Source organism: Salmo salar, chromosome 15 (assembly GCF_965601325.2).
Source record: "Salmo salar chromosome 15, fSalSal1, whole genome shotgun sequence".
Lineage (NCBI taxonomy): Eukaryota > Metazoa > Chordata > Actinopteri > Salmoniformes > Salmonidae > Salmo > Salmo salar.
Window position 1 is genome coordinate 63,900,387 of NC_138305.1, and position 20,977 is coordinate 63,921,363.

At 44.8% G+C, this 20,977-nt stretch overlaps 1 protein-coding gene across 1 annotated transcript in view; it reads right to left on the reverse strand.

The window, feature by feature from the left end:
• The window catches only part of foxo3b (forkhead box O3b), a 61,275-nt gene that overhangs the window by 10,116 nt on the left and 30,182 nt on the right, over positions 1-20,977 (reverse strand). The gene's annotated exons all lie outside the window — the stretch shown is intronic.

Sequence of the window (20,977 nt, forward strand, 5' to 3'; positions counted from 1 at the left end):
ACGACTTCACAGGAGAGCCATTTGAACGTTTACATTTTAATTTTAAATCAAAATGCGTTTTTTGGCAGAAATGCCTTCTGGAACATGTGAACTTTCATGTGCCTTAATAACAAACTTGCCACCTGTAAATACGAATACAATTGTTAAATTACGAGCGTAGTTAGTTTAGCCACAGAAAAAGCCAGCAACCTTCCCGCTAGCCATGATTGGCTGAGATAATGAGTGGGCTGGACATGCCGAGAGAGGAGTTCAGATTGGTCTGCCATATAGAAGGCTTCTGTCTATGTGAGCTCGTCAGTCTGTGTTGGTAATCCTGTCGAACACGGCTTTTTAAAACATGTATAGTGTAGTGGAGCTGCATGAGGAATTAGAGTATGATAGCTAAAGAGATGGACAAAACACCTGTCTCCGGATTACTTCTTCAAACTAAGGGCAACCGTGACATGGCTTCCGTGACAGGGAGACGCGTCCATCATGCATGATGATGTATATGGGTAAGATAGCTAGCTACATTTTCAGATATTACACATTTCTAATTTTGACAGAAAGTGGTTTAATTTCAAGCTAAATTGAACTGTTAGCTAGCTAGCTGGCTCCCTAGCTAACGTTACGTTTATGACGTTATCATTCGTATCCCAGAACCGTTTGCTTTGCTAGTTAGATCCTAATGTTGGCTAGCTACATGTCTTAAGCTAAAGTGTACAACACCCGATGAATATGGCCGGTGTCAGTAAACGTCGGCAAAAAAGCATAATGAAATTGTTGCCAGCAGAGCTTGTTAGGCTGTTTTCATGTTATCCAGTGTTAAACAAATCATCGGTCAGAGCGTCAAGTGTGTGCTCCAAGAGCGAAACGAGATGGGAGGGGCTAAAGCTTAAGAGGCTGTGAACGATGCTGAATGGTTGTAGACAAAGAAGAGCTCTTCACTAGATACCAAACATTCAAAGGCCATTTTCTCAAAAGTGAGTTTACAAGTTTATCAATTTCAAAGCAGAATTACTTTCCCATTGTTCCTCAAAAATGCAGTGCAAAATATACCATTTTGTAGCCGTGAGTCTCTACTTTTATCCAATGTAAAAAAACATTTCAAATTTTACTACATAATACCGAATCCAGGTGGTGAGTCACATATATAGATATAAACAACCTGAACACCATCCAAAACATATAATATGAAAGAAATGTATCTTTGCATGTTCTTTCTCTGCCCCAAAACAGAACAGATTATTGGGTTTGAAATCAGAGAGAGCCAAAGTCGTTTGTTTTTTTCTGGGAATCCAAATATTGTTTTTCCCAACCAATCTCCTCTTTTCCCTTCCTCTCTTACAGTACACTGACAACGTGGATTGGATTGTTATTCTGTTTGGAAAAATGTGTAACGTTGTGTGTAATGTTGCCTTTGAGAGTTGTGTGTGAGGGCAATAGCGGTACTGAGTATGCTTTAAATGCCAGGATGTCATATTAATTTCGGCTTTTCATCTAGTAGAATGCATTGCACACTATTGAGGAAGATAATTGTCTTTTCACACCCACGTGTTTTTGACAAACAAACGAATAGCAGGGAACAAGCACAATTGCGCATTAGATGATGCCTTCTCAGTATGGATGAGTGGCATGTTGACATTTGTTGCTTACTGCATACATTTTTACTAAACGGTAAGTTCTCAATAGTATGTACTATTAGTACACAGTATGTTGTTTTACAAAGTAGTAGGCAAGACTTCAGCCACGGTGTGTATATGTGTATGTGCGTGTAGGTCTGTCCTATGAAGTAAGATGAGGACAGATACCAAGGAAACCAGTGTTTACAGCCAACCAGCCAGCCAGGCAGCATCTCTAGAGGCATGACGTAAGGTAGCTTTATTACAGCAGCTAAAAACAAACAGCCCCAGAACATACACACTCCCACACTAAGTGTTTACAGCTGCTACGAGCTAAATGAATGAAGGAAGAACGCTTAAAAAATTATTGAAATAACTAGATACATGAATTTATTAAGAGGGTGGGGGTGTGAGCAGAGAGGGGGATAACATCTATGGAGGGAGCGAGAGGGAGAGGGAGCAAGTGAGGGAGGAAAAGAGAGGGAACAGAGTGAATGTAATCTCTGAGGTTCTCTCCCCCTGTAAACATATATCTACCAGCTCCTGACACTTAATACATTCTCACTCCTTCTCTCCCTTCTTTCCTCGCAACACTGGAACTCTTTAATATTTCCTCTATCCCCCCTCTCTTTTCTGTACCACTAAAAAGTAATTGTTAAGAGAGGGTGTAATGTGTGTATGTAAGTGTGTGGTTTGTGTGTGTGTCTGTGTGCTTGTGACACTGCAGTGAGAGTACAGTATACTTACTACACTTGCTCCTCTGGGTTATTCACAAAGCCCATTAAGAAAAATGAGACAGTAGCTCTGATTCATATCTCTCTCTCTCTAACTCTGTCTCTCTCTCTCATACACACGTACAAACACACACACCTAAACTAACTACACAAATACACCCGTTATCCGTACTACTGACACGACGCATAAATACAATGTATGACTGCACATGTATATACAATGCTAACAAATGCTCATGGCCTTGAACACACACACAGCCCTCTACAACATCTCCTCAGTTGTCATCTCATCCCAGGGATAGCTACACCGTTATTCCTCTCCTATCACGCCTGCTCCATACCTAATGTTTTAACTGACAGATTCTTATGTATGTACGTACATGTACATATATATGTACACATGTCTTGTCGTGTCCCATGTATATATATATTTACATATTTTCTTCGCATATCTTTTTATATATTTATTTTCTAAAAACTCAACCTCAAAACACTCTCCTGCAACCCGCCTCATCAATTAAAAAAAAAAGTATTATTTACCTCAAATCTGAAATTTGAAATCCTCAACAGAAGCTAGCCAGAGGTTAGCCAGAGGTTGGCCAGTTCACTGGCTAACGTTGGAGTTCAGCTGGCCACGGTTGGCGGTCATCAGCTATCCCTTAGCTCGAAAAGCTATCGCCAGTTTTGTACAGCGCAACTCTGACCAGAGCATACCGGACCTATTTTCTCTCCATATCCCCGGATTTCTACCGCAGGCTCTGGACATCTACACCTGGATCTTGCAGCTAGCTAGCTGGTACCCGAGTGACTATTGGCTAACGTCGGTCCCGGAGCTAACATCAATTATTCCGGAGCTAGCCAGCTGAAGAGTTCCATCAGCCACTCCTGGGCTACAATCACCTATCCGGAGCCGTTTTACTGCCGATGCGGAGCCCCATCGGGCCTTCACGACTGGACTACCGACATTATCTGCCCGAGGGAGTTATCCAACTGGCCCCTCCATCGCGACGTACCCTGAACGCCCATCTGCGGCCTGCTAATCGTTAGCTGTCTTATCGGCTGCTATCTGAATAGGTCTATCGGACAATTTTCTTGGACCACTATAACTATAACTATTTTGCCAATTGGACTGGTCCCCCCCTACCACATGGAACCCCACTAATCTACAGACAGAAACGCACTAGGTGGCTAAAAACAGACCTCCCTCCCTCCATCTTCTGCCAGCTTGCTACCTATGGCCCGGCTAGCTGTCTGAATCTCACTTGGACATTTATGATCACTCGGCTAAGCATGCCTCTCCTTAATGTCAATATGCCTTGTCCAAGGCTCTTCTGGTTAGTGTTTATTGGCTTATTTCACTGTAGAGCTTCTAGCCCTGCTCATTATACCTTATCCAACCATTCAGTTCCACCACCCACACATGCTATGACATCTTCTGGTTTCAATGATGTTTCTAGAGACAATATCTCTCTCATCATCACTCAATGCCTAGGTTTATCTCCACTGTATTCACATCCAACCATACCTTTGTCTGTACATTATACCTTGAAGCTATTTTATCGCCCCCAGAAACCTGCTCCTTTTACTCTCTATTCTGGACGTCATAGACGACCAATTCTCATAGTTTTTAGCCGTACCCTTATCCTACTCCTCCTCTGTTCCTCTGGTGATGTAGAGGGGAATCCAGGCCCTGCAGTGCCTAGCTCCACCCCTAATCCCCAGGCGCTCTCTTTTGATGACTTCTGTAACCGTAATAGCCTTGGTTTCATGCATGTTAATATTAGAAGCCTTCTCCCTAAGTTTGTTTTATTCACAGCTTTAGCACACTCTGCCAACCCGGATGTCCTAGCCGTGTCTGAATCCTGGCTTAGGAAGTCCACCAAAAACTCTGAAATCTTCATCCCTAACTACAGCATTTTCAGACAAGATAGAACGGCCAAAGGGGGCGGTGTTGCAATCTACTGCAGACATAGCCTGCAGAGTTCTGGCCTTACTATCCAGGTCTGTACCCAAACAATTTGAACTTCTACTTTTAAAAATCCAACTCTCTAAAAACAAGTCTCTCACCGTTGTCACCTGCTATAGACCACCCTCTGCCCCCAGCTGTGCTCTGGACACCATATGTGAACTGATTGCCCCCCATGTATCTTCAGAGCTCGTGCTGATGGGTGACCTAAACTGGGACATGCTTAACACCCCAGCCATCCTACAATTTAAGCTTGATGCCCTGAATCTCACACAAATTATCAATTAACCTACCAGGTACCACCCCAAAGCCGTAAACACGGGCACCCTCATAGATATCATCCTAACCAACTTGCCCTCTAAATACACCTCTGCTGTTTTCAACCAAGATCTCAGCGATCACTGCCTCATTGCCTGCATCCGTAATGGACCAGCGGTCAAACGACCTCCACTCATCACAGTCAAACGCTCCCTGAAACATTTCAGGGAGCAAGCCTTTCTAATCGATCTGGCCCGGGTATCCTGGAAGGATATTGACCTCATCCCGTCAGTAAAGGATGCCTGGTTATTTTTTTTAAATGCCTTACTCACCATCTTAAATAAGCATGCCCCATTCAAGAAATTTAGAACCAGGAACAGATATAGCCCTTGGTTCTCTCCAGACGTGACTGCCCTTAACCAACACAAAAACATCCTGTGGCGTTCTGCATTAGCATCGAACAGCCCCCGTGATATGCAACTTTTCAGGGAAGTTAGAAACCAATATACAGAGGCAGTTAGAAAAGCCAAGGCTAGCTTTTTCAAGCAGAAATTTGCTTCCTGCAACACAAACTCAAAAAAGTTCTGGGACACTGTAAAGTCCATGGAGAATAAGAACACCTCCTCCCAGCTGCCCACTGCACTGAGGATAGGAAACTCTGTCACCTCCGATAAATCCACTATAATTGAGAATTTCAATAAGCATTTTTCTACGGCTGGCCATGCTTTCCACCTGGCTACCCCTACCGTGGTCAACAGCACTGCACCCCCCACAGCTACTCGCCCAAGCCTTCCCCATTTCTCCTTCTCCCAAATCCAGTCAGCTGATGTTCTGAAAGAGCTGCAAAATCTGGACCCCTACAAATCAGCCGTGCTAGACAATCTGGACCCTTTCTTTCTAAAATTATCTGCCGAAATTGTTGCAACCCCTATTACTAGCCTGTTCAACCTCTCTTTCGTGTCGTCTGAGATTCCAAAAGATTGGAAAGCAGCTGCTGTCATCCCCCTCTTCAAAGGAGGGGACAATCTTGTCCCAAACTGCTACAGACCTATATGTATCCTACCCTGCCTTTCTAAGGTCTTCGAAAGCCAAGTCAACAAACAAATTACCGACCAGTTCGAATCCCACCGCACCTTCTCCGCTATGCAATCTGGTTTCAGAGCTGGTCATGGGTGCACCTCAGCCACGCTCAAGGTCCTAAACGATATCGTAACCGCCATCGATAAGAAACAATACTGTGCTGCCGTATTCATTGACCTGGCCAAGGCTTTCGACTCTGTCAATCACCACATCCTCATCGGCAGACTCAATAGCCTTGGTTACTCAAATGATTGCCTCGCCTGGTTCACCAACTACTTCTCTGATAGAGTTCAATGTGTCAAATCGGATGGCCTGTTGTCCGGGCCTCTGGTAGTCTCTATCGGGGTGCCACAGGGTTCAATTCTTGGGCCAACCCTTTTCTCTGTATACATCAATGATGTCGCTCTTGCTGCTGGTGAGTCTCTGATCCACCTCTACGCAGACGACACCATTATGTATACTTCTGGCCCTTCTTGGACACTGTGTTAACAACCCTCCAGACGAGCTTCAATACCATACAACTCTCCTTCCATGGCCTCCAACTGCTCTTAAATACAAGTAAAACTAAATGCATGCTCTTCAACCGATCGCTGCCCGCACCTGCCCGCCCGTCCAGCATCACTACTCTGGACGGTTCTTACTTAGAATATGTGGACAACTACAAATATCTAGGTGTCTGGTTAGACTGTAAACTCTCCTTCCAGACTCACATCAAACATCTCCAATCCAAAGTAAAATCTAGAATTGGTTTCCTATTTCGCAACAAAGCATCCTTCACTCATGCTGCCAAACATACCCTCGTAAAACTGACCATCCTACCGATCTTCGACTTCGGCGATGTAATTTACAAAATAGCCTCCAATACCCTACTCAATAAACTGGATGCAGTCTATCACAGTGCCATCCGTTTTGTCACCAACGCCCCATATACTACCCACCACTGCGACCTGTACGCTCTCGTTGGCTGGCCCTCGCTTCATACTCGTCGCCAAACCCACTGGCTCCAGGTCATCTACAAGACCCTGCTAGGTAAAGTCCCCCCTTATCTCAGCTCACTGGTCACCATAGCAGCACCCACTTGTAGCACGCGCTCCAGCAGGTATATCTCTCTGGTCACCCCCAAAGCCAATTCCTCCTTTGGCCGTCTCTCCTTCCAGTTCTCTGCTGCCAATGACTGGAACGAATTACAAAAATCTCTGAAACTGCAAACACTTATCTCCCTCACTAGCTTTAAGCACCAGCTGTCAGAGCAGCTCACAGATCACTGCACCTGTACATAGCCCATCTATAATTTAGCCCAAACAACTACCTCTTCCCCTACTGCATTTATTTATTTTGCTCCTTTGCACCCCATTATTTCTATTTTTACTTTGCACTTTCTTCCACTACAAATCTACCATTCCAGTGTTTTACTTGCAATATTGTATTTACTTTGACACCATGGCCTTTTTTGCCTTTACCTCTCTTATCTCACCTCATTTGCTCACATAGTATATAGACTTATTTTTCTATTGTATTATTGACTGTATGTTTGTTTTACTCCATGTGTAACTCTGTGTTGTTGTATGTGTCGAACGGCTTTGCTTTATCTTGGCCAGGTCGCAATTGTAAATGAGAACTTGTTCTCAACTTGCCTACCTGGTTAAATAAAGGTGAAATAAATAAAAATAAAGAAATAGACATATGTATGTATGTGTGTGTGTGGACACCAGTTGCAGCCAGAGCTCTGGAGCACAGAGGACTTTTTGTCCATCAGCAACATGTGGGAACAATTCATCACTGTCAGCAACTACGCTAGGAATCTCACACACACACACACACACACACACACACACACACACACACACACACACACACACACACACACACACACACACACACACACACACACACACACACACACACACACACACACACACACACACCATTTTTAAGAGGCTTGTATGAGATAGTAATATTCTAGTAATACTGAGCTCTACAGTATCTATCACTAGGAGTTGTTTAAGTTGTTTTCATCACCCAGCTAAGCCTCATATATCACTCTGGTCTGACAGGATAGCCTGGGTCATTCTGGCCTCATCTGTGACTTGGAAGAAAAGGTTGAGCGGTCTGTCCTGTCCTAAATCTCTCTGCCGGCCTCCAATCTCTCTACACCTCCCCGCCTATCCACTATTCTAACCCGCCCCACCTTCCCTTCTCCTCCCCTGCTTTACTGGTTCAAGCCAAGCCTGAACCATGCCTTCAGCCACAGGGGGTAGTGCTATCTCTTTCCTAAAAGACCTGCCCTACCCTCCGAGGTTATGTAACCCATGCACACACACACACACACACACACACAGAGACTGAGCGCTCTTCACACCCTGTATAACAGGAAGTGTCCAGGTCGTGAGGTGAACATCAGGCTGGGAGGCTGGGCGGGGTCAAAGGTGAGAGTGCACTGAGGTCGTTGGTAACTCCTCTTACACCATTACTCCGCCTCCAGACCTGCTCTGTCAGCACTGATTGCTTGGGTTCAGTGACCTGAGCCTCATACCTCTGGGTGTACTTTACCTCCCTTGCGTCACTTTACAGACAGACAGACAGACAGACAGACAGACAGACAGACAGACAGACAGACAGACAGACAGACAGACAGACAGACAGACAGACAGACAGACAGACAGACAGACAGACAGACAGACAGACAGACAGACAGACAGACAGACAGACAGACAGACAGACAGACAGACAGACAGACAGACAGACAGACAGACAGACAGACAGACAGGAGAGAGAGACTCCCATGTAAACCATATCTAATCTGAGTCATTGACCACTGTTGGGACAAACACACATACTGTACTTAAGTAATAAAACAGTAACAATCACGCTACAGTCGTGGCCAAAAGTTTTGAGAATGACACAAATATTAATTTTCAAAGTCTGCTGCCTCAGTTTGTATGATGGCAATTTGTAAATACGCCAGAATGTTATGAAGAGTGATCAGATGAATTGCAATTAATTGCAAAGTCCCTCTTTGCCATGCAAATGAACTGACCGTCTCCTAAAGTTGATTCAGCTGCGGGATCGGGGCACCACCAGTACAGAGCTTGCTCAGGAATGGCAGCAGGCAGGTGTGAGTGCATCTGCATGCACAGTGAGGCGAAGACTTTTGGAGGATGGCCTGGTGTCAAGAAGGGCAGCATAGAAGCCACTTCTCTCCAGGAAAAACATAAGGGACAGACTGATATTCTGCAAAAGGTACAGGGACTCAGCATTGGACTGCTGAGGACTGGGGTAAAGTCATTTTCTCTGATGAATCCCCTTTCCGATTGTTTGGGGCATCCGGAAATAAGCTTGTCCGGAGAAGACAAGGTGAGCGCTACCATCAGTCCTGTGTCATGCCAACAGTAAAGCATCCTGAGACCATTCATGTGTGGGGTTGCTTCTCAGCCAAGGGAGTGGGCTCACTCACAATTTTGCCTAAGAACACAGCCATGAATAAAGAATGGTACCAACACATCCTCCGAGAGCAACTTCTCCCAACCATCCAGGAACAGTTTGGTGACGAACAATGACTTTTCCAGTATGATGGAGCACCTTGCCATAAGGCAAAAGTGATAACTAAGTGGCTCGGGGAACAAAACATCGATATTTTGGTCCATGGCCAGGAAACTCCCCAGACCTTAATCCCATTGAGAACTTGTGGTCAATCCTCAAGAGGCGGGTGGACAAACAAAAACCCACAAATTCTGACAAACTCCAAGCATTGATTATGCAAGAGTGGGCTGCCATCAGTCAGGATGTGCCCCAGAAGTTAATTGACAGCATGCCAGGGCAGATTGCAGAGGTCTTGAAAAAGAAGGGTCAACACTGCAAATATTGACTCTTTGCATCAACTTTATGTAACTGTCAATAAAAGCCTTTGACACTTATGAAATGCTGTAATTATACTTCAGTATTCCATAGTAACATCTGACAAAAATATGTAAAGACACTGAAGCTGCAAATTTTGTGGAAATTAATATCTGTATCATTCTCAAAACTTTTGGCCACGACTGTATAATGAGAGAGAGATACAGGACTGGTCCTCTTAGGTCTGCAGGCTAACAACAAAAGGTGTCACCAACAACAGGTAACACACACACACACACACACACACACACACACACACACACACACACACACACACACACACACACACACACACACACACACACACACACACACACACACACACACACACACACACACACACACACACACACACACGATTCCTCACAAAGACCAGTCAAAAAAAAGCCCATGATTTGGGGGATTTTCACAAAATGTAATCCATAGAATAGTCCTTTGGAGGAAGCATTGTTGACATATAGTTGACATTTGTATCTAAAAGAGTTGTGCAAAAGAGGGATTAAGGAAAATAATGTTTGCGAGAAAGAGGAGAGATACATGCTTTTTATGAGTGTTTTATTGAATTTTCTGGTGTATTTCCTATGTGTAATTTGTGTAATTGTAAGATGCAGGGCTCGCTTGCAAATGAGACCTTGGTCTCAATGGGACTCCCTGTTAAAATCAAAGTAAATAATAATAACATAGAGAGAAGGTGCGAGAGAGACAGAAAGAGGGAGAGAGGGCTAACTGTACGTTTTTGACACGAGGTGGATTATAAATAAACTACAGACCAGGCGCTGATACAGAGGACAGGAGAGTTACGACAAAGTTATTTATATTGTAACCCTCCATGCACACGCACACACACACACACACACACACACACACACACACACACACACACACACACACAAACACTACACACACTACACACACCTCACACACTACACACACTACACACACTACTCCCAATTCCAGCTGCCCTGAGTTCTGGAGAGTGAAGAGAACATTCCATTCCATTCAACCAAATGTGCTCTTTCCCGACCTGGGCTGGGCATCACTCCACTTATTTGTGTGTGTTTAGGTTGTGTGTGTGTGTGTAAACTGGACAGACATCAAGAGGTCAGGATTGTGAAAGTGGTCACACTCCTCTATTATGGCTTTCTCCTCATTTTCTCTCTCTCCCTCTCGCTCGTTCTCTGTCTCTGCACATTGCATTTACATTTTACTAATATATTACATTCACACAACAATAGTCCAACCCACAAATAAGCCCACATGAAATAATGTACACATGAACAGGAAACTCTCAAACTGTCCACAGGTCTCTGTCACTCCAACAGGTTGGGCCCCTTTCTCTTTTCACAGTCCACAGGACATGATCCTTTAAGAATCATGGATCATTCTCCTGCCACTAAGAGGCCTGGCTAATGTGTGGGTCACACACAGGCATACATGCACACGCACACAGACACACACCCACTTTCCCGCCATTCATCCCGTCCTGAGCTCAGTTTTGCATAAGGCCACATGCTCAAAGACCTCTGTGTTTACCCTCCGTTTCCTCCAATCAGGACTGCCCTGAGAGGGGGTGTTGGCTGATCAAGCCCACCTTATCTAACCAATCAGAGCCCTAAAAATCAGGCATGGTCTGTCACATTGTCCTGGTGGCCCTCCTGTAGGTCAGTGTGTTTCATGATCCCAGTCACCTCGTTGCTGAAAACGTGCTTGACTTATGCTGTGGTGCGTTACTGCACACACCCACACATCCATTTACATTTCCATTACATTTTAGTCATTTAGCAGATGCTCTTATCCAGAGCGACTTACAGTAGTGAGTGCATACATTTCAATTAATGCAAAAAAATTAATTAAAAAAAAATATTAAAAGTGTTATTTTTTTTATCCATAAACAGAAATATCAACAGTGTGTGAATGTGTTCACAACATCCACAGCACAGTAAACATACACACAGACCGTATGAAACAAAAAGCTCCCTTACTTTAGATTCCTTCTGTATAGCACAGAGTCTCAAATATACCCAAAGCTGAGAGAGTCAGCTCCTCTCAGCAGTAGAGAACATAACGCACGGTATCCTGTGCGTTCATTAGTGTACGGTTCAGTATAGTTCACTACGGGACGTTACAGTTGGCCTTGCTGTGCTTTACCACCAGAGTTCCCGTACAGAATGTCCCACAGCCAAGGCCCTACCACACTTGCCAAGAACACACACAAGCAAGCATGCACTGATGGACGCACACACGCATGCACGCACTCACACACACACACAAACAAAGCCTGCAGATCATCTCCACAGATATAGAGAGAGACAGAGAGAAAGAGAGAGGGGAGAGAGAGAGAGCAAAGCGAGAGAGGGGAAAGAAAGACAGACAGAGAGGCAAACCAACAGACACGTGCACCAAAACAAACAGATGGCTTGCTTCAGATGTAGAAAGACTTGAACAAAGATATATTTATTCTGTCTCTGGAACAGTATGTTTCTATTATGAGGCTCATCCAACAGTTCTCTGAGCAAGATCTGCTCAGTGGCCATCCACAACTCCCACAGTGTTTAAATAAGTCAATATCGAGAGCGGTATTTAAAGCCTGTTAACTTCTGATGTGTGCGGGGTGTGCCACCTCCAGACCTAGCACCATGATGTGAGCTGGTGGTGTGAGTATACAGCCTGTCCTGTTTACTGACCACCACACCATCTATTTAAACATTTCACATCCAAAAATAGAGAGCTCGATCAGAGTGCAAATCAGCCTGGGTAATCATGTGATGGCCCTGGCCTATGAGTGAACTAAGAACACACACACACACACACACACACACACACACACACACACACACACACACACACACACACACACACACACACACACACACACACACACACACAGCACACACACATGTGTAATGGGACTTTTCAACATGGATAGTTGATTAATGAGATCTGTGGAGAGTGTTTATGTGTGTGTGTGTGTGTGTGTGTGTGTGTGTGTGTGTGTGTGTGTGTGTGTGTGTGTGCTCTGCAGATTCAGAGAAGCATGATTACTGTCCCATATGAGAGAGGGAGATGTAGATAGAGGGGAGAGAAGGAGAGCACTTCATATTAGGAGAAAAAGGGGGTGAGGTTTCTGAAAGGAAGGAGGGAGGGAGAGGAAGGGGAGAGAGAGGAAGTCCTACAGCACATCTCCGGGGGAGAGGGAGAGAAAAGAAGAGGAGGAGAGAGTTGTACAGTTTGTATAGTCAGGAGAGAGGGCCTCTACCATTTGGAGGGAGAAAATGAAGGTGGAAGAATATAGAGGGAGAAGTGAGGAAATGTAGCAGGGAATGCAGGAGGTCAAAGAAGCGAGTCAGTCTGTGGGAGGGTAGGAAGGAGGGAGGGTGTGTTTTTTTTAATGTGTTTAGAGGTTTACTACCACTATAAACACGGCTCTGCCCTGGCTGTTTCACACGTCTGTGTGCGCCCCATCCCTAAATACCGACCACCCTCCTTTCCCTGTACCCCCGCACTGCTTCTGATTTACTAACCGCTTCCCGAAAACGACAGCATTCCACCCCCCTCTGTGTCCTCTCATTTCTTCAACCATTCCCGGATATTAGGCCTTGCTAATGCCATCTCCCCCACCCACACACACATACTAAAACATACACAGCCACACACACAGTTAAAATATACAGCCTCAGTCACACACACACACACGTACACACACACACACATTGTTCAGCAACAGTGCCATTCTCTGACCCCCTCTCTGCGTTTCAGCACGTCCTCTCCATTCATCTTCATTATGTCACCCTCCCTGATTTATCCCTCCCTGTGTGTGTTTGTGGTCTTGTTCTTCTATCCTTGTGGGGACCTGAAATCCCCAAAAGTTGCATAAAAAATAGAAGAGCAAGGAAAATTCTCTCTCGTGGGGCCATTCCCCCCCCCCCCCCCCCCCCCACAAGGATAGAAAAACAAGTGTGTGTGACATTGAGGTGTACGGACTCTTTGATCGTGTGTTTCCGTAACACACTCTCCTCTCACCTACATCAGGTGCTTTCTTTGTCCAGGTCAGATGGAAGGGTAGCAACAGCTGAAGTAAGGTATGCTGATGTTTGGTTCAGTTCAGTTCAATGACCTATATAACCTCCAGTTAGCTAGTACTGGAGGCAGTAGGCCAGAACGCCTCAGTTTAGTTGTCTCTGTATTTAAAACATGAATAAATCTCTATGCACAACAGTATGTATTTGACTGGTGGTAAGTGTAGCTCCAGTGTGTAGGAGGATGCAGTCTTTGACGTAACATGTAGTGTATGCGTTTGACTGATAGCGGTATAGTGTGTGTGTTTAGGGGCTTGGGGTGCGTTCCTCTGATGCTTTAGCCGTGCTGGAGGCTGGAGGACCAGCTCATCTGGTAGAGATTAGTCTGGGGGCCCCTAGCTAGCTATCCTCCTGGGGCTCCGCTCTACTGTTACTGGGCCTGGTTCAGTCTAAAAACAGCCTGGACGTACAGAGTACACGAGCTAGAGCGACACACACACAAACTGAGAGATACGCACAGCTTTTTCAGGAACATGGTAAAGACATTATATTAATGAGAGGTTACCATAACTAAAAAAGTGTTGTCCTTGTTATCTGGTCATTTTCATTCTTGCCCACACCTAATGGCTCATAGAATAATTATCTATGTGAATGAGTTTCATCACATCTCTTTGAAAGATGGTTTATTTGATGCACACTCAGGTTTGACTGGTCTGAGGCTTTCTCTGTACATGTGAAATGTCACAGCTGTAATGTTAAAGGGATACTGCTAGCAGATACCCATAGACTTCCAGTCATTACACTAATGCTAGTTAGCATTGGCTCACGAATCTACCTCTTTCTTCATACTGGATACAGACATAAAAATGGTATCCACGAGTTCATCTGACTCTGGGGAAGAGTTGAACAAAGATATTGCCAAAGCCAGGAAAAAAATCCCTTTAAGTGTCAGTAAGGGTCACTGATGGCTGACTGGTTCAGTTTATCTCAAACATGCCTGACCCTGACCTACATTCACCCCCTGCACAATAACTTTCTGCTCCGTTTCTGTGTGTGTGTGTGTGTGTGTGTGTGTGTGTGTGTGTGTGTGTGTGTGTGTGTGTGTGTGTGTGTGTGTGTGTGTGTGTGTGTGTGTGTGTGTGTGTGTGTGTGTGTGTCTGCAAAGGCTCAATGTGTGCTGAGCTCAGCACTTTCAGGCCTGTCAGTTTCATTCCTCCCCCACACACACCAGCTGAGCAGCTGCAGGGGAGAGGGAAAACTTTGCAACAGCAAGCCTTTATCAGCAACACCCACGCACACATACAGCATTGTACATCCACGGCATTGTACATGCACACACACACATATATCCCGTTGCTGTCCCAGCAACAGTGGGCCTTTTCCTTAGTTCCTAGGCTACACCCTTCTGGAGAGGGTCACATGATTTCCTGTTCTACTGTGACTGAGTGCCGCGAGGTGAGGTGACTGTGGCTACTCTATTCCTTTTCCAAATTCCTCACCCCCTTTATCTCCATCTATCTTCATCCAACCCCCCTATTTTCTCCTCTCTCCCACCTATCTCCCTATCACTCACTTCCTTCCCCCTCTGTTCCATTCATTCCCTCTCCTCCATCCTAACTCCTCTCTTCTCCTCCCTCCCTCTCTCCTGTGGCTATGTGACTGAATCGGTTGGAGATGAAAGACAAGCTTCTCTCTCTGAGACCCAGTCTTAGAACCAAAGCTATTGTTCCATGACTCCATGACCTACTTCAGTACTACATACAGTGTGTATGCATATGTGTGTATGTGTATGCGTGTAGGCCACAAGGATCCATTTGCGTGTGAGCATATGTCTGTGTGTGTGTGTATGTGTGTGAGAGTCTTAGCTAAGCTTATTAATCACTGCCACATGACAGCAGAGAAAGCCATGTATTCCTGTTGTCGCTCCACTCTGCTAAGTCAGCTTATATCTGCAGGTCTCTCCGTTTATCTATCCATCCCGCACTTCTGAACTCTCTCTTTTTATATCACTCCACTTCTACAGCCCACACAGATGCTACTGGACTCCATATTTATTGTTACTGCACAATGTCTATTTATTTTTGCACTATCTATTGCACAATCCCCCGGCACGTGTAAATATCCTATTTTTATTCATTGAGCTTTTATTGTTATTTCATTGCACTGTGTACTCCATGTATATCATGTGTATATGACAAATAAACAAACTTGAACTTGATGTGTGTGAGTTTGTTTGAGAAAGGGTGCGTGTGTGTTAGTGTGTATCCCAAGAGAACTGTATGAACTGTATTTGTCCCTCTTCACCCACACACTGAACTTAATAACCCTTTGGTAGAAGGGCTAAATGATGGGGTATTCTGTCTCTCTATTCCCCAGGATTGAGAGGCTTAACCGAGGACACGGGAGGCCCTCTCCTCCATCCCTCTCTTTGTCCCTGCTCTCTCAGGCACTCACAGCTTAGTGACACTCTGCATCATTCAAGACAAAACAGACATGCAGATGCAGACACACACAACACACACACACACACACACTACATACTGTTCACGGTTATTATGAAACCCCGGCACATACATACACACACCACATATGGCTACACTTGCGTTCCTGAGCACACAGGCCCACACACATTGCTTCCCCCTTCCTCCCTCCAGTAGAGCTCTTTTCCCCACACACAGCACTTTGTCTTTATATTGGCCCACTATTAATAGACTGTATGGATCACACTGCCACTGGCAGCTTCCCTACTACCCCTCCTTTCCTCTACTCCAATCTGCATCCATCGTCCATAGCAAACAGGGCAGGTATTAAGGGTGTGAAAGTTTTATTTTCTGTTAAATAAAAAACATATTTTTATTAAACATTGACCTGTGTGTGATCCTTACCTCTCTCTCTCTCTCTCTCTCAAACACACACACACACACACACACACACACACACACACACACACACACACACACACACACACACACACACACACACACACACACACACACACACACACACACACACACACACACACACACACACACACACACACACAGAGAGATAGAGAGAGGTGACTGAAAAGCTTTGAGGCTCAGTGAATCTCAAAGAGATGTGTGCGAAGGCCTTGTAAACCGGAGACTAAAAAGAAAGACTGTAAAAAGAGAGAAAGAAAGCGCTGACAAGCTTTTTGACTGAGAGAAGGCTTTACAGACAACAGCTTCTGATGTGTAAGAGCATTGGGCCAGTAACCGAAAGGTTGCTGGATCGAATCCCTGAGCTGACAAGGTAAAAATCTGCCCCTGAGCAGGGCGCTGATGACATGGATGTCGATTTAGGCATCCCCCCGCACCTCTGATTCAGAGGGGTTGGGTTAAATGCAGAAGACGCATTTCAGTTGAATGGATTCAGTTGTACAACTGACTAGGTATCCCCCTTTCAACATAGACTTTGTTGCTGGAATGGTAACCCCTGAGTAAACTTTTGGTTGTCCAGACTGGGTTATCTCTTTTGTTCTATTTTGCTTTGTTTTCCTACAGTCAGACAGATAGAGCCTCAGAGTAAAAGGTTGCCATCAGGCCCTTTTGTATTTTACAGTAAACTGGGTCACTCTCTGGCTGACTAACACACTGAGTGTGTAAAGTCAGGATAAAGTTACCCGGTGCTAAGTGTGTGTGTGCCTGCCAGCCTACTGAAAAATACAACACCAGCCACACTGGGGGAGGGGTCTGTAGTGTGTGTGTGTGTGTGTGTGTGTGTGTGTGTGTGTGTGTGTGTGTGTGTGTGTGTGTGTGTGTGTGTGTGTGTGTGTGTGTGTGTGTGTGTGTGTGTGTGTGTGTGTGTGTGTCTTGGGTAGAAGGAGTAGAGGTAGCAAGGAGAATTTGGGTTAGTGTAAATAATTCAGCTCCCAAAGCTTAGCAGTACAGCAGGCAGCAGCCATGAACAGTCTGTCTACCAACTCCTTCTCAGGCACTTCACAAGAGGAGGGGGCTGTGCCATAAGGGGGACTGGGAGTAAGAACGCCATGAAAGCCATCTGGATGTTGCTGATTGGAGGAGGCAAAAGAGATCCCTGTGTACGGAATGTGGGAGAATGGATGTTTTTTTTTAATTTAATCTTTATTTAACTAGGCAAGTCAGCTAAAAACACATTCTTATTTACAATGACTGCCTACCAAAAGGCCTCCTGCGGGGGAGACTGGGATTAAAAATAAAACATATATAAAATATAAATATATGACAAAACACACATCACGACAAGAGAGACAGCACAACACAGCACAACACAATACATAAAGGCAGCAACACATGACAACACAGCATGGTAGCAACACAACAGAACAACAACATGGTAGCAACACAACATGGTAGCAGCACAAAACATGGTACAAACATTATTGGGCACAGACAACAGCACAAAGGGCAAGAAGGTAGAGACAACAATACATCACACAAAGCAGCCACAACTGTCAGTAAGTGTGTGCATGATTAAGATTTGAATGAAGAGATTGAGATAAAACTGTCCAGTTTGAGTGTTTGTTGCAGTTCGTTCCAGTCGCTAGCTGCAGCGAACTGAAAAGACGAGCGACCCAGGGATGTGTGTACTTTGGGGATCTTTAACAGAATGTGACTGGCAGAACAGGTGTTATATGTGGAGGATGAAGGCTGCAGTAGATATCTCAGATGGGGGGAGTGAGGGCTTAGAGGGTTTTACAAATAAGCATCAACCAGTGGCTCTTGCGACATGTATACAGAGATGACCAGTTTACAGAGGAGTATAGAATGCAGTGATGTGTCCTATAAGGAGCATTGGTGGCAAATCTGATGGCCGAATGGTAAAGAACATCTAGCCGCTCGAGAGCACCTTCACCTACCGATCTATAAATTATGTCTCCGTAATCTAGTATGGATAGATGGTCATCTGAATCAGGGTTAGATTGGCAGCTGAGGTGAAAGAGGAGCGATTACGATAGAGGACACCAAGTCTAGATTTAACTTTAGCCTGCAGCTTTTATATGTGCTGAGAGAAGGACAGTGCACTGTCTAGCCATACTCCCAAGTACTTGTATGAGGTGACTACCTCAAGCTCTAAACCCTCAGAGGTAGTAATCACACCTGTGGGGAGAGGGGCATTCTTCTTACCAAACCACATGACCTTTGTTTTGGAGGTGTTCAGAACAAGGTTAAGGGTAGAGAAAGCTTGTTGGACACTCGAAAGCTATGTTGTAGAGCATTTAACACAAAATTCAGGGAGGGGCCAGCTGAGTATAAGACTGTATCATCTGCATATAAATGGATGAGAGAGCTTCCTACTGCCTGAGCTATGATGTTGACGTAAATTGAGAAGAGCGTGGGGCCTAGGATCAAGCCTTAGGGTACGCCCTTGGTGACAGGCAGTGGCTGAGACAGCAGATTTTCTGACTTTATACACTGCACTCTTAGACACAACATTGCTTAGAATCAAGGGCAATGGTTACATCATTGAGGACCTTTAAGGTTGCAGTGACACATCCATAACCTGAGCGGAAACCAGATTGCATACCCCAGAGAATACTATAGAGATCACGAAAGCCAGTCAGTTGATTATTTTCCAACACTTTTGATAAACAGGGCAAAATAGAAATAGGCCTATAATAGTTGGATCAGCTTGAGCTCCCCCTTTAAATAAAGGAAGAACCGTGACTGCCCTCCAAGCAATGGCAACCTCCCCAGAAAGGAGAGACAGGTTAAAAAGGTCAGAGATAGGCTTGGCGATGATAGGGGCAGCAACCTTAAAGAAGAAAGGGTCTAAACCATCTGACCCAGATGTTTTTTTGGGGTCAAGTTTATGGAGCTCCTTTAGCACCTCAGACTCAGTGACTGCCTGCAGGAAGAAACTTTGTAGCGGGGCGGGGAAAGAGAGGAGAAGCATCGGGGATAGTCACATTAGAAGGGGTGGGAGATGAGGAAATGTTGGAAGGGCAAGGAGGCATGGCTGAGTCAAATAGGAATCCTGACTTAATGAAGTGGTGATTAAAGAGCTCATCCAGGTGCTTCTTGTCCGTAACAACCACATCATCAACATTAAGGGACATGGACAGCTGTGAGGAGGAGGGTTTATTCTCCAGGTCTTTAACCGTTTTCTAGAACTTCTTGGGATTAGACCCACAGAGAGAGAACTGCTCCTTAAAGTAACTAACTTTGGACTTCCGGATAGCCTGAGTGCACTTGTTTCTAAATTGCCTGAACGAGAGCCAGTCAGCCTGAGTATGCGTGTGCCGAGCCTTTTGCCAAATACAATTCTTGAGGTGGAGAAACTCTGCAAGATCACGGTCAAACCAGGGGCTAAACCTGTTTTTAATTCTAATTTTCTTTATGGGGGCGTGTTTGTTAACAATACCACTGAAAATATTAAAAAAGAATGTCCAGGCGTCTTCGACAGAGCTGATTCTATACCAATTTACAGAGGCCAGGTCATGAAGAAAGGCTTGCTCATTCAAGTTTTTTAGCAAGCATCTATGACAAATCAGGACAGGTCGTTTCACTGAGCAGCCATTACAAACACAGGCTGTAAAACAGTGATCTCTAAGGTCATTACAGAAAACACCAGACTGATACCTTTCAAGATTATTTGTGAGGATAACATCGAGGAGAGTACCCTTTTCTGGGTGTTTGGAGTCGTTCCTTATGGGATTGGTAATAATCTGAGAAAGATTTAGGGAGTCCCATTGCTTTAGGATTTGGTCAGGTGGTTTAAGCATGTCCAAGTTTAGGTCACCTAGCAGGACAAATTCAGACTTTGTGTAAGGGGCCAGGAGAGAGCTTAGGGCAGTTAGGGTACAGGCCGGTGCTGATGAAGGACGATACCACCCAGCAACAATCAACAAAGAGCTATTTGAAAGTGTAACGCTTAAAACCAGTAAATCAAATTGTTTGCGGACAGACTTGGTGGAGACAACCAAGCACTGAAGGTGATCATTGGTAAAGATTGCTACTCCCCCAACTTTGGAAGATCTGTCTTGCCGAAAAAGGTTATAACCAGATAGGTTGACATCAGTATTCAAAACACTCTTCCTTAAGCATGTCTCAGTAATGACCAACACATCTGGATTGAAGCTGTGAACCGACACTTTCAATTGATCCATTTTAGGTTACGAGAGCAGAAATCAGTGAAGCAACGATCAGAGCACAAGTCGGAATTGGGGCTAGCAACAGTACATGGGCCAGAGTGTACATGCACATTTCCAGATATCATCGACAGTAATACAATCAAGGCACGGCATAGGACAGTGAGAGCTCTGCAGTGCTGATTTATGACATCTGAATGTAGTTGTGGCCAAAAGTTTTGAGAATTACACAAACATTAATTTCCACAAAGTTTGCTGCTTCAGTGTCTTTAGATATTTTTGTCAGATGTTACTATGGAATACTGAAGTATAATTACAAGCATTTCATAAGTGTCAAA